The 14,171-nt window shown below is 38.3% G+C and overlaps 1 long non-coding RNA gene across 4 annotated transcripts; it reads right to left on the bottom strand.

The window, feature by feature from the left end:
- Positions 1-2,701: 2,701 nt before the first annotated feature.
- Positions 2,702-14,122, bottom strand: LOC149802043 (uncharacterized). Of its 4 annotated transcripts, none has more exons than XR_016420775.1 (4): positions 13,992-14,122; positions 13,185-13,367; positions 11,453-11,628; positions 2,702-6,134 (listed from the first exon to the last, which is right to left on the bottom strand). It is a non-coding gene; the product is annotated as an uncharacterized LOC149802043 (long non-coding RNA). The 4 variants fall into 4 exon arrangements; XR_016420773.1 differs by having other exon boundaries at positions 13,900-14,035; XR_016420776.1 differs by lacking the exon at positions 13,185-13,367 and having other exon boundaries at positions 13,992-14,120.
- Between the last annotated feature and the right edge of the window lie 49 nt (positions 14,123-14,171).

Here is a 14,171-nt window from a genome sequence, read left to right as displayed (position 1 = left end):
CACGTCCGACGCATGGAGGATGGAAGGCTGCCAAAGGACATCTTATATGGACAGCTGGCCACTGGCATAAGAAGAGTCGGACGCCCCTCACTCCGTTTCAAAGATGTGTGCAAGAGGGACATGAAGGCATGCAACATTTCACCCGATGGCTGGGAAGAGCTGGCTGAGGACCGAGGCACCTGGAGACTGATGGTAAACAATGGCATATCAGTCGCTGATGCAAGGAGAGGCCAGTTGGTGGCAGAGAAACGTAAGAGAAAGAAGAACGCAACAGCAACCACAGTAATGCAGACTTCCCAGTATGTCTGCACCAACTGCAGTAGGGACTGTCACTCACGTATAGGCCTGCACAGCCACAGCAGACATTGCCAACAGAGACAGGCAACACCCCAAGGGCGCTATTCGCATGGTCTTTCGAGGCCGAGTCGCCAATGATGATGATGACTTCCACCAGGCATCACTTTGTTTTCATTATAGAGTCTATGATCAGCCAGTTTGACAGCGCTAATTTTTGTTCTTTTAACAAGTGACAGGTTTGATGGAGAACGTGAATGGTACCTTAAATAACCATCGCAACACTTCTTTGAGACTGGCTTGTAACAAATATGCACAGACTTATCATTTTTTCTGATGCCATATGATGCTTGAATCAATTTGGCAAGAGGATGGGATTGAAAGGATGTCATGTTGTACATTGTTGGAAATAAACGAAGTGCAGGATGTTTACATTTTTTCCGGCAGACGCCTAAGCATATGAATAAGTGACAGGACCTTTCAATTGGAAATAAATTGGTACAAAATCTCACATAATCAGGAATGGTCGGTTTGAAACTGATAAGAACCCAAGAGGTTGTTCGAGTGGCATCGTCATGCGAATAATTAAGCAAAGTGTTCCTAACACATGCACTTGAGATATGTCCTTTTCACTTTTAAACTATACCTAATAATGGTATTGAGACTTATGGTGCGATGTGTTTTCCTTTGTTGAAATATATTTTGAGTAACGTAAATAATACCAGCATTACAACGATGTCCATTTCGTATAAACCAAAGTTTAAAAGTTTATTTTCTTCTCCATCTTCGCTAAACAAAAAATGAAGGTGACCATGATCTTGACTATAGTCAGACAGGATCCCATCATCTTTGCAAGGAATACCATCTACAAAGGAAATGGATTCTCCTCGAATATCTTAATGTGCAAGCCGACAACCACTATTTGTAACACCACTTGATATGCTTGAATGGACTATCAAACAAATGGGATCTGTGTTCGATCAAACTTTTAACAAACAGGCTTTTGTCTCTACTACTCTGTCCAGCAATCAACATGTTAATGGGATGGCTATGATACAATGCCTCCAAGCTCTGACGATCTAAGTTTTCATCAATCACTTTAAGAACAGAAGAGGAGGAGAATGAGATGGATGCAGTGATGACCATGGTACTGAGAATTCCGAGATTATCTTCAACAACACAAGACATTTTATACATATGATACACGTTTAATGTCCTTTTTTTGTAGAAAGCATAACAACAAGATCTTATTTACATTTCAAGAAAGCACGAAAATACATAAATCTTAAATGACTCCTATTATCAATGTAGGATCAAATAAAATCGCTAAAGCTGCTTATAAACAAGTCAATGTAATATATTATCAATCTGTGTGTGTCCCAAGAAAATTATGTGTATGCTCTGGTGGTCTTCGAGTATCTGTGAAATTTACTGTCTCAAATTTCTCCAGCAATATTATAATATTTTTCCTCATTCACTTCTATTTATACAATGGTACTAGGCCTCACGTGGACTACTATTTCTTTAGCTATCTCAGGTTTTTCTACCACTGTTTCTAAAATTGTCTTTAATTCAGATTTCACTTCTTGTGCTGTTTCTACTTACATACAAGGGGCCCCGAGTGGCAGAGTGGTCTAAAGCTCTCACCGTTTCAGATCACTGCCATCTCACCTCTGTCTGCATGGGTTCGAGTCCAAGTCTCGACCAGCATGGGTACGTGGGAAAGCCTGCCAGTAGCTTCTCGTGGGTTGGTGGTTCTTCCCTGGGTTTTCCAGGGTTCTTCCTCCACCAGTTATACTGGCTGCCATGTATAGCCTATCTTGTGCTGAAAAATGGCGATAAACCCTAGAACAACAACAACAACAACTTACATACAAGCATCAATGCCAAGCCTTTTCCAGTCATGTACATCTTTCCATTCGTAAATTTGTTGGTGTAACCAACTAACTATACACACTTTTTGGTAAGTATGAAGGGTGGATAAAATTTGACAAATGTCTTCTTCACACTGAGGTCCACAACTTTTCTTCATCACTAGTCTCAATACTTCTTACACAATTTGTCTTTCGTGCATAGATGAAGTTTTGGTGGTCATGTCTTTAATGCATGTAGTCCCACAAGCGATACTCACGAAAAGTAGTCACTAACACGCAAACCACACGTCGTTAAAAAGAATTCAGTGGAATCGTAGGTGGAAATAGTTCCATTAAAAGTGTTTGTTAATATCCCAAGTCCTGAACACTTACTGACTTCATTCACGAAATTTGTTGCTACACCGGGGACAAAGGTCGTGCCATGGTTCGTTTTATATCCAGGTAGCGTTTTGTGTCTGTGATAGTCTTCTCCTAGTGTTATGACTCTATGTCTTAAGTTGAATAACATAAAGAAGTAAAATCAGCAATGAGAGTAAAGTCAAAAAGCAATTTATTTATCTACTGTACAAAGTAAAACTTCAAGAGACACATACAGTATTGTGAAGTAAATCCCGAGTAATCCTAAATGTCTTATCACAAGTCCAAATGTATAGAATGTTCCGAATGAGATCCAATGAACTTGAATGTCATGATGTATCATCACCAATCCGTCTTTATGAGTTCTGAAAAATTCCAAAACAATGTGTTAATCAAAAGTCAGTGAGCACTTAATAATTCCACTTGAATAGTCAAATAAATAATTCCTCTCGAATTATATCTGAGCACAAATTCGAATGATTCCACAGAGTGACCTTAAAACAGAAATTAATTATTTGTTTACTAAATCCTTGTTTATTCACATTTTCACTTGACCAACATGTGAGTCATTCCTAATGGAAACTTCCAATACAATTTTAAAACATAGTCTGTTTCTGGAATTTTCGAAGCTCATAAACAACTTATTTATAATGTACAATCATCGACAAAAGTTAGTCATGTAAACATCCTGTTTACAAATGACCATTATCTTTAAGTACAATTTAAAATCATGGACAAATGTTAAGCACACATTATGGATATATATAACACAAAAATTAGTCTTCTTTTTACATTAAAAATATTAATAGTTTAAGAATCCAGAAATGATTTTGAGTTTGCGTCTCATTATTATCACGACAAACTCTCTGTAGGTGTCTTCTCGAAGCTCCAAAGGTGAATGTGCTCTTCTAAAGTAGTAATTGGCATGAATATCTTTCTTTTTTGAGGAAGTAAAGGGTATCTACTGGTAAAGAGTGTAAAATAACCTTTTAGTCACTACCACGCACACCGCACCACTTGAAGGATCATCACTTTGAGGCTGCACTTCTTCTAAACGTTTTGTATAAACATTGAAGCTTTTATCTGCTGAAATAATTCTCTGTAGGTAGAAGACATGGCATCGAAGTTTGTTTTTAGTCGTGGGTAGTTGGTGAATGTTTGAGCATTTGAATACTTTCAAGGTAGTCAACCCACGTATGCATTCTCATGTCACTGGATAAAACATCTGTGTCGTAAAGGATGCAACTGTTGTTTGAGTTTCGCTTAAATTTGTATATGTTCACTCTAAATACGTTATCTTGACAAAGGAGGAAAACTAAGAATGTTCTCTTGAAAAGTATTCATGGAGATAATAATCATGCCCTTCCAAAGGAGGATTGTGACAGAATGGAGACAATCCAGTATGTTCCATGAAAAATGAGTCTTTATAATTCCATTCGTGGATCGTCACACCACAAATGAAAAACTGTATTTGGTCTACTAGTCCCCTGTAGACAAATCCAGCCCTAGATAACCAGTTTGTCCTGGTTATTCCATCCAGATCTTTGGACTGTTCTTTGAATGTCTTGAGTTGACTTTCGAATTCACAGATGAAACACGTATTCTTCTTTGATTTGTACATCTCGATGAGTTAGTGATGGACCCACTAATAACTCCGATGAGCTTGTGGTGTCCAGAGGGGTGAACGAGTGCATGGATAAGATCCAAGCAAAGCATCACATTTATCTCTAAAGCAAAAAGATCGTGCTGCATAGTAGAGCAATAAGGCAATAAAGCACACAAAAGGCATCGCGTACACTAGTAAAACAGTATGGCACACAAAAAGCATCGCTTACGCTAGTAAAACGGTAAAGCACACAAAAGGCATCGCTTTCGCTAGTAGAACGGTAAGGCACACGAACGGCATCGCTTACGCTAGTAAAACAGTAAGGCACACAAAAGGCATCGCCTATGCTAGTAAAACAGTAGAGCACACAAAAGGCATCGCTTATGCTAGTAAAACGGTAAGGCACACAAAAGGCATCGCTTACACTAGTAAAACGGTAAGGCACACAAAAGACATTGCTTATGCTAGTAACACGGTAAGGCATACAAAAGGCATCGCTTTCACTAGTAAAATGGCAAGGAACACAAAAGGCATCACTTACGCTAGTAAAACGGTAAGGCACACAAAATGCATCGCTTACGCTAGTAAAACAGTAAGGCACAGAACAGCATCACTTACGCTAGTAAAACGGTAAAGCACACAAAAGGCATCGCTTACGCTAGTCAAATGGTAAGGCATACAAAAGGCATCGCTTTCGCTAGTAAAACGGCAAGGCACACAAAAGGCATCGCTTACGCTAGTAAAACAGTAAGGCATACAAAAGGCATCACTTACGCTAGTAAAATGGTAAGGCACATGAACAGCATCGCTGTCGATGGTAGAAGAACGGAAAGGTTGTGCTGCATCGCTTGTTTCATATAGAAAGGCATCCCTCTGGGTGCAGGGCACAGCATCGTACTCAGGTTTATTATTTAACTTGGAGACTGCAACGGGTCCCTCACTCGGTTGCTGTGTCATTAATTTGTCATTACTGATGGAAGTGTGTTGACCTCAAAATAGAAATTGGAGTCATTGGTGGGTCCCTCACTAGGTTGATATGTTGAATTATTAATCAGTTTTCTTTGTCAGAGTTTGTATTCACAAAGAAGAGTTGGTCATGAAGCTTTCCTGTTTTTTATACTAGAGCTCAGCGTGTTCGCATGGTAAAATGTTGTGGTCTGGTACACGTTCTGATGGACTTTTTCAAAAGATCGACTGATGATATTGTAGTTTTGTAAAGGTACTATTGTGTGTGGATGCAATGTTACACGCGAAAGTCTTGATCTTGTCCGAACTGAAAGCGTCTTTCAGGCCTACTTAGTCAAACGATATCTGAGTGTCATCCCTTTTACTTTGCACTTTGTATACATTTCTCTCTGTAAGTCTCTGTATTGATATCCACAATTTTGGATCCACTGGTAGCAAAACTTACAATAGTGTCTTCTGAGTACACATCAGTGCGTGCAACAAAACGGTCTTCTTCAATGTTTGGGTGATGGCTATCTGGACGATTGTTATACAGACAGCTGTTGGTGTTAAAATAAAGAACTCCTTCTCCGTAAAGTTCCAGTGCATCATGTAATTTTAAACGGGCTTTGGCTGTCACGTATGCTACAATGAAGGCATTGTCAAATGCATTGGGAGTGCAGGCTCTGTCACTTCATCGTAATTTACCAAAATCAAATATTCTCAAATATATTCCACGTTTTTCAATCGTTTTTCTTTGACATCCACCAGTTGAATGAAACCAAGTATTTCGTCTTGGGTATTATTGGACGTTGTGCAAATTGTCCCCACGACCATTTTATCATGACTTCACCAAATGATCATCACACTTCGTTCTTTTCCACACATTCAGCATTCTAAAGATCGGTACTATTCTTTGAACTTGTCTTTCTTTTCCGAGTCTGCAAACGGTCTGAGGGCTTTTAGATCAACTTCAACAACCTTCTCCCTTGTCAAAGGCCCCATTTGCTACAGAGGTTCTGACTCGACTCCTGATAGTCCTATTCAGAGCCAACGCACTGCAGGAAGATAAAAACATGCTTACATAAATGGGCGCAAGAGATTGATCACAATATAGATTCAACGTGATTTTACTCAAGTCTATTTTTGGTGCCAAAAGTAAACGGCACACATATCTTGGTTATAGACCTAAACTCTCTCAACTGTTTGTTTCGATTTCAATGATTCAGAATTGAGACACCGACAATGTCATTCAGGATGGATCCTTCCTAGTCAGTATAAACATCAAGACGTGTACCTCCATATTCAAGTTCACGTATACCAAGATATTCCTGATGTTCGCTTTCATGGACACGATATACCAATTCATGCCACTTACTTTCTGTCTCAACACCAGTCCCTGGGTCTTCACTAGAATTATGTACAAAAACACGCTGCGCTGTAGAGACACATACATGGTCGTAACTTACAACTGCCTCGATGACATTCAGTAAAAGAAAAAAACAGGTGACTTATATCCTTGATCGAGACAGGAAATACCTTGTTGCACTTCTGCTCCTTCTTGGATTTATTGTCAACAATACAAAATCCGACATAATCGCATACATTATATTTTCCAATTATTCTTAGAACATTCTAAGATCAAAAACCAGTGATAACAAATAAAACAGATCCTGTTCTGGAAGGAAAATGGGATCTGTTTTATTAAATTGGTTGCTATTTTATTAAAGAGAGTTTCCGAAAGTACCATTTAAATATAAAACGAAAGATTATTATACATTTGTCGATACAAGGTAAAGTCCAAATGTTTGACTGTGAGATGTGTTTATAGCATACACTGAAGTACTATTGAATATGTGATCTTGTAAGTTTACTTGTCAAATATTAAATAGCTCTCTTTGCACAACTATCGTTGGTGTCAGTCCTAGTTTCCAGCTTCACATATTGTTGATTCTCTCCAGCAAATGAATTTTATTATAAATGGTTCTGTGCCAGAAGGTTTGGCAGAAGTTCTGTGCGCATTCACAAACCACATATCGTGTACTCTTTGCTTGTTATTACACAAGTTTTTCTCTAGAACTTCTTTGACCACTTGATAGACGATCTCCCTAGAATCACTTTGTCTCAATCTGTATAACAGAAGATAGTCTTTTCTTTTCATGATTTTCCATGAGAAGAATTTTCCTTCCAGATGTTTAACTGACTCCTTCATCTTCTCATCCAGGATCTGGAACTTTTGCTTACTATTGTTCTGCAATTTTGTCACTCTCTCGTCGCTAAAATTAAGTCTCAATATCAGTAATTTTAAGTTTCCTTACTTTTATTTCCTCCTTAGCAGCTTGGAGTTCTGTTCTCAATGAGTCTACACTACTTTTATATAAGTCAGAACTGAATCTATATTCGTGTCTAGAGCCTGGTTTCTTTCTTCTGCATTGGTATCAAGTTCATCGAACATTTTCTGTCGTAACAATTTATCAATGGACATTTCCGTGTCAGTTTCATGCATATATTCAATACCAACATTAGGCACACCTATCAGATTTAGCAGTGACACTTCCACCCAATTTTTTTTTTGCAGATTTCTCTTTAACAGCAGTTTAATGTGATTTGTTTTTAACCGGACTAGCATTAACGGTATTGGATATGGGGGGTACTCCTCAAATTCGGTTTGGATGTCATTTTCCCTCAAATGTTAGCAAGTTTATAGTGTTTTAATTTTTTTCTTTGCGTAAGTCAGATAAAGAATCTTTTCAAGGTATTGGAAAGCTTGAAAAGTTTCTCAAACATTCTCTTTTCTCCGCCGCCCCACCCGCATTCCCAAAAATTAAAGGATCTGTCCTTAAATCTCAACACTAACTTAAGTCATCTGCAACTTTCAGGAAAATCTTACGGATCATACCATGAATATATGACATTAGCTGCATTTGGACCACTTTGGCTATTTATGAAACAAGGACTGACCGAGAGATTTCGAATACATCAAACTATTTTTCACAAATGATTAAAGGTAAAACCTGATAAACATTATATCTGCACCATATATTTTATCTGGAATAATAAAGTAAACACTGTATACTAGGCGGTAACATAGCATCTTGTTACACCAGAAGTTGTGAAGTTAGAATAACAAATCTGATTATTCCGTGGCGTAACTTCAAACTCTAGGCACCTGAAATTACTGGAATAACCTGTCTCAAATCTATGCTATGCCAGAGAATTAATGGAAGCATCAATTAAATAACATCATTTTATAAAGATGATTATATACACTAAAATTATTTATTACACAAATAAACGACAAAATTCTTATTTTGAACATTTATACTGACCTTCAGTTACGTATTTTTTCCGTTTCTTTTTTTCTTCAAATTAATTGTTACATATATACCAAGACTCTTTTTTCCACTGAGGGTCACATCGCCCGGTACCTTGGCATGCACCGCTGAATTGCCAATATCAGTGGAGAAAGTCAAGATGGCGGAAGCAATTAAAAAAATGCGTTAGCAACTATTAAAGGCACTCCAATCAAAATTATTGCAGGAGCCATATTGGTAGTGTAACTTGCGGTGCTGGCAAAATAATATTTGCAACGTTTATATTCACTAGTACGTGTTTGTTCAAAAATTATCGCTGCGAGTTTCAGCACCATTGTCAAGCTGTTCTATGTTGCTACTGGAGATAAAATGATTACCATGGCTGAGATATAGAACCTGATTTATCGGCAGTGAAAATCAAATAAATGTTTATCAGTGTATATTAATCGGTCTGCCAGCATGTTTATCAATGTATGAACCTGACTGGGGGCACCTCACGGAAACTTCGCTTGTTGGGTTCACGTGGTTTACACTCATATGCATACATTCAATGCTTCGGAAGTACCGGGTAGTAAGGTAAAAGTAGTTTGTTTGGTTACTGATCTATGTTAAAGTCTTCTAAACCCCATGACTTTCCCTTGCATCATGCATAGTAACTGAGCGAGGCACCACAAGGTAAGTTTGCTGGGGTGGGGGCTTGCTATACACTAACGTGTTCTGCAGAGAGAAAGTTATGGGGTGTAGAAAGCTTTTACCTACATCAAACTAAAATCTAAAACTGATAACTAATGGTACTACTCCAATATGACTAGATCGTAAAGACGTGTGCTTCAAAAGAGAGAGACAGAGGGAGAGATAAAAATGTAAGAATGTGTAGTGGATAAAATGTTGTTATAAACGTTTAAAAAAGAAAAAAAGAAAACTTTTACGAGATAGACACTTTTAAACCATGTTGTTTGTGGCAACGGTTTTGTTGTTATAGTTACGCTCTGACAATCATATACCACACGAGTCTGATGTTTTATCAATAAAGTACGGCGAAATCTCTGACAACATGAAATCACCTTATCTGTAATAGATATAAATTATTACCGATAAGGGGATTTCATGTTGTCAGAGATTTCGCCGTACTTTATTGATAAAACGTCAGACCCTTGTGCACATACCCGCAATTTAGGCGATAACTCTAATGTAATCCACACTCTATTAAGCAAGTAACTGCAGTCTTGAAAACAACTCAAACATGTTTAACCATCTGAGAAACTTCAAATATTGGGCCACCTGTAAAGACTCAGAAATGCTGTTCCAACCACACCTCAATGATATATGTGGAAAATTACGGTATTTATAAAGACGCTGGCTGTGCATTTGAAGAAGTAGTGGGGCATTGTGGATGGGTCAAGTTAGGTAGAGGCAATACATTCGAGCAAATCAAACATTGTTTGGTCAATTCCGTTCTATTTGATAACAACCTCGGTAGGATTTGTAGGAATACACATCTGGTAGATCTGTTTCGTTATTCACCTCTTGCAGAGTCCACAACATTTGCTGCAAATCTCAAAGGCTGAGTACATATATTCTGGTTGTGTTCTGTCTCCTTCCGTAGCCATATTGTCCCATGTAAATGAAAGTATTTCAAAAGATAGATCAGAATGATGACGAATTACATCTGCAGCCTCTTTCTCAGCTAGATGTGAACGGCCGTTTTGTTCCGATTGACATGGAGATAGGATCCGCATGACTGGCCTCGAAGTTGCAAATGACAGAAAGAGATGAGGTGGACGTAGGAAACAATTAATTTTACTATATGTTCTTTACATTTGTTTCTCAGTACTGACCTTCCCACTGTGTGACAATCAATACAAATCATATGTTAATCTAAAATACCTTCAAAGATGACTTCACAGTGAAGTTCTCATCAAAGGTTGACCTACTCTTTTTTTAGATGCTGAACTGTCAACATAGCAGCATGTAAACAGAACACAGATTTCACTTCCGGATCATCACCAAGGCCTTATTACTCACTGTGCACTGTCACCGAAATACATACAGACAACAACACCCTGAGCTCATATTATCAACAATAAACAGTTACCTTTAAATCCCTACCAAAAATGCATAAATAAAACTCTTCTATCACAACCGAAATGAGAGAGGAAAAAATGTTCTAAAAATAGACTAGAACTACATTCATGGGTACTGAACTGGAAGTATTAATTGTGAACCGATTCCTGACAGGGTTAGACAATTTCACCTCCATGGACAAAACTTCCATCCGTGATCAAATCACTGTCTCTTAAATACTGCTGCAAAGTTTTACGGACTTTCATCCATGAATAGGACAGATACAGGCTTTTAGCTGACACCATGGTAAGATGAGCACAACCCAATTCCAAATGGCCGAATTTCAAAAATGCACCAAACTTAAAGTTTAATTGTGATTTTGCTAATCAAGATAAACACTTCAAATAAACTGTAATTAGTTTTTAGTTCTAACACCAATCTGGAAATTACTAGAAATTAAACTTGACTGTTTAACTTTCTTAGAAAATTCAATTTTAAAAAATGATACATATTTTGATATGAAAATTTAAATTTAACTTAACTTTTAATGAAAATTTAAAACCTGAAGTTGACAAATTTTGTTCTATGGCAAAGTCTCTCCATTCCTTTGTCATAAACATCAATGGTTTTCCTTATCAGGTGTGAAGCAATTAAACCAGAGCTTGTCAATGAAAGGTAACACCTGAAATCTGGTAGCATCTAAATACACAAGCTAGGTCTAACCAAGTACATGACATCATTTCCACCCATGAAGGGGAAGGAGTCTTCAGATGTCAGGCTTCCAGTAGTATTGAAGAGTTGGTGAAGTTCTCTGAAACCAAGCTAGCATGCCTTCTCCTAGCTATATAAGTGAGAGAGAGAGGATAATTCTTGTATTTTACATGCAGTTATTGTAACTGAAACCATGAAAGGGTACAAGAAGAGGAAGACAACTTTTTTTAAACCTGGATATATTCCACATAACAAAGGAGTCACATATCTGACTAATGATACTCTACCAAGTTCCAGTGCTGCATCTGTTCCAGTGACCAGAAGAATTGATGCAGACAAGTTCTCTCTCATAGCAGTGACAAAGCCGACAAATGGGGGTCTCAAGTCAGTTCAGGCACCAGACTGTAATGGCACACCTGGGTCTGCAAAAATTCTACGACCATCATCCAAAGCAAAACTGGACCTGAAAGAGACAAATCTGAATGAGCACGATGGGACATGTATGATCTGTATGAAAAAAAAAGTTGGAATGTGGAATGATATCATTCATCGCCATGGCAATCAAGTCAACATATGTGGTAGACCAGAGTTCCAAATTGCTAATGAAATAAAATGGGGACTTGCTTGGAAGCATACTATGATGTGTAAAAACTGCAGCTTTAAGTCACCAGAGTATAAGTTGTATGATGAGATAAAAGCAAATAAACCTGCGCCAAATCCTGCTGCTGTAAATATGACATTTCAAGCTGGACTACAAGATACACCAATGGGCAACACCAGGGCTACATACTTGCTTGCAGCCACTGACATTCCGCCACCTAACAGAACATCTATGCAAAGGGCCTCCAACCTTGTAGGCAAAGCAACTGTGGAGCTCAATGAAATGGACATGACAGACAAGCTGAAACTAGTCAGACAAGTTAATGTTATGCGTGTGTTCAGCATCCTGAGCAAATAAATGTTGCTTTTGATGCAAGATACAATGCCATTAGCTTTGGACATGAAAAGAAACCTGGTCAAAGTTCATCACAAGCTGTTGGAATTGCCTGCAAAACTGTTACAGAGAAGCAATACACTGTGGGAACTACAATAGAAAACAAGCTGTGTTGGACTGGAGCATGGCTGAAGGGGAAAGGTTTTGACGTGAAATGTCCAGGAGGCCATGTTGACTGCACAGCAAATCTGTCACCAGTTGCACCACACTCAGAGTATGAAATGGCAAGAGAAATGGGAAACAAGTTTGTTCTGCAAGAGATTCTCATTAGACATGCAACAACAGATGGAGATGCACAGGCTGCTGCTGGCTTCCAAAATGCTTACACCATTCTGCATCTAATGTGGAAAGTAGAAAGACTGTCAGATCCCATCCATTTGGGTCGTTTACAGTTCAAACAATGTAATTCTGCAATATTTAGTGAAAACATGTTTCCAGGAATAAGAACAAGAGAAGGAAAAAGGCTCAAACAGAAAATTGTCAGCCAAGACATTAAAGCACGTTAGGGTTTAATCTTCAAGCAAATGATGGAGGACAATAGTGGTGATGGTACAAAAATTAAATGTCAACTTCCCCAAGTATTGGATGCCACTCTGCGCTGTTATTCAGGGGACTGCTCCAAATGCCAGCATTATTCAAAGGTCTGTGGGGGAGGAAGTACTAACAGCTGGTGGATGTGATCAGCATACCTGGGCCCTCATCAAATGACTCATCTCAACATGACAGAAAATGATAAGAACATCCTGCTAGAAGTTCTGAAAATGAAACTCTCCTGTGATGTTGTAGAAAGATTGCGACTGAACACAAACACGCAGAAATGTGAGGCAGTGAACAGATCAATCAGTGTTTCATTACCTAAAAATGTGAACTATTCCAGAAACTTTGAGATAAGAGTGCATTCAACTATACACAGACTCAATAACAGCCTGGGATCATCACTGAAAATAAAAGTGACACACTAGGGAGGTAAACTTTCAACAAGGACTCTGAGATCACTGGAGACAATGGATAAAGACTGCACTTACCATCAGTTGTATCAAAAGTATCCCAAACCAGGAAACATATTCTAGCAAGACGAGGAAATATGATACAGGCCCATCTGAGGTACAGGACACAGCAAGGCAATAGGAAGTCTGACTACTGCAAAGGACTGCTAGATACCAAGGGCGATCACTCCTATGCAAAGGTTTAGCAGGAGCCAATGGACACTGCAGACAGAAAAAGTTATCTTAATTCCATGTGCAAAATGAAAGTGCTCAAATACACCATGAAGAACACATTGTACAGAAGGGAAAACTGTAGTGGGGAAATCCGTAGGTAACACAATGCATGTTAGGTGCAGTTGTGTTACTTACTACCACCTGATGAGACCTATGGAGAGGTCGAAACAGTTTTCTCTGAATATGAAGACACAAATAAAGAAATTAAAAATCAAAATAAATAAAGATTTAAAAAAATCAAAATTAAAATAACATGACATGACAAGACATGACTTACTATACTAGATGAATGAATGAATGAATGAATGAATGAATGAATGAATGAATGAATGAATGAATGAAAGGAAGGAAGGAAGGGAGGAATGTATTTAAGAAAGCAGTCATACCAGCATGGTCTACTAAAATAAAGACCACACTCTTTCAGTTCTCCTTGTTACTCAACACATCCATCCATCCTTCCTTCCATGCCAGACATACATTGATATGGATGTGGGTGGGTGTAAAGGATATATCATGATACCTGAATTTATTCCATGTTACAATTTCAACGTTATCATGCAGTCTGGATAGTCACCATGGCCAATGCAATAACCATAACCTTTGCAATATTACCTATTATTGTTAATGGAATGACGCTCTTTGAACCAGATGATCCACATTCACACACAAACTATTATGGCATAAATGGGATGCATCTAGCTCCTTTGGTTGAACTGGAAGTATTAATTGTGAACCGATTACAGGTGGTCCGAACGATGAACCAGTCAATCGGAACACCTCAAGGCTATCGTG

Source organism: Sinohyriopsis cumingii, chromosome 4 (assembly GCF_028554795.1).
Source record: "Sinohyriopsis cumingii isolate HCF-2022 chromosome 4, ASM2855479v2, whole genome shotgun sequence".
NCBI classification, from domain to species: domain Eukaryota; kingdom Metazoa; phylum Mollusca; class Bivalvia; order Unionida; family Unionidae; genus Sinohyriopsis; species Sinohyriopsis cumingii.
Note: the sequence above shows the minus strand (reverse complement) of the source record. Positions and strands in the feature narration are given on the sequence as shown.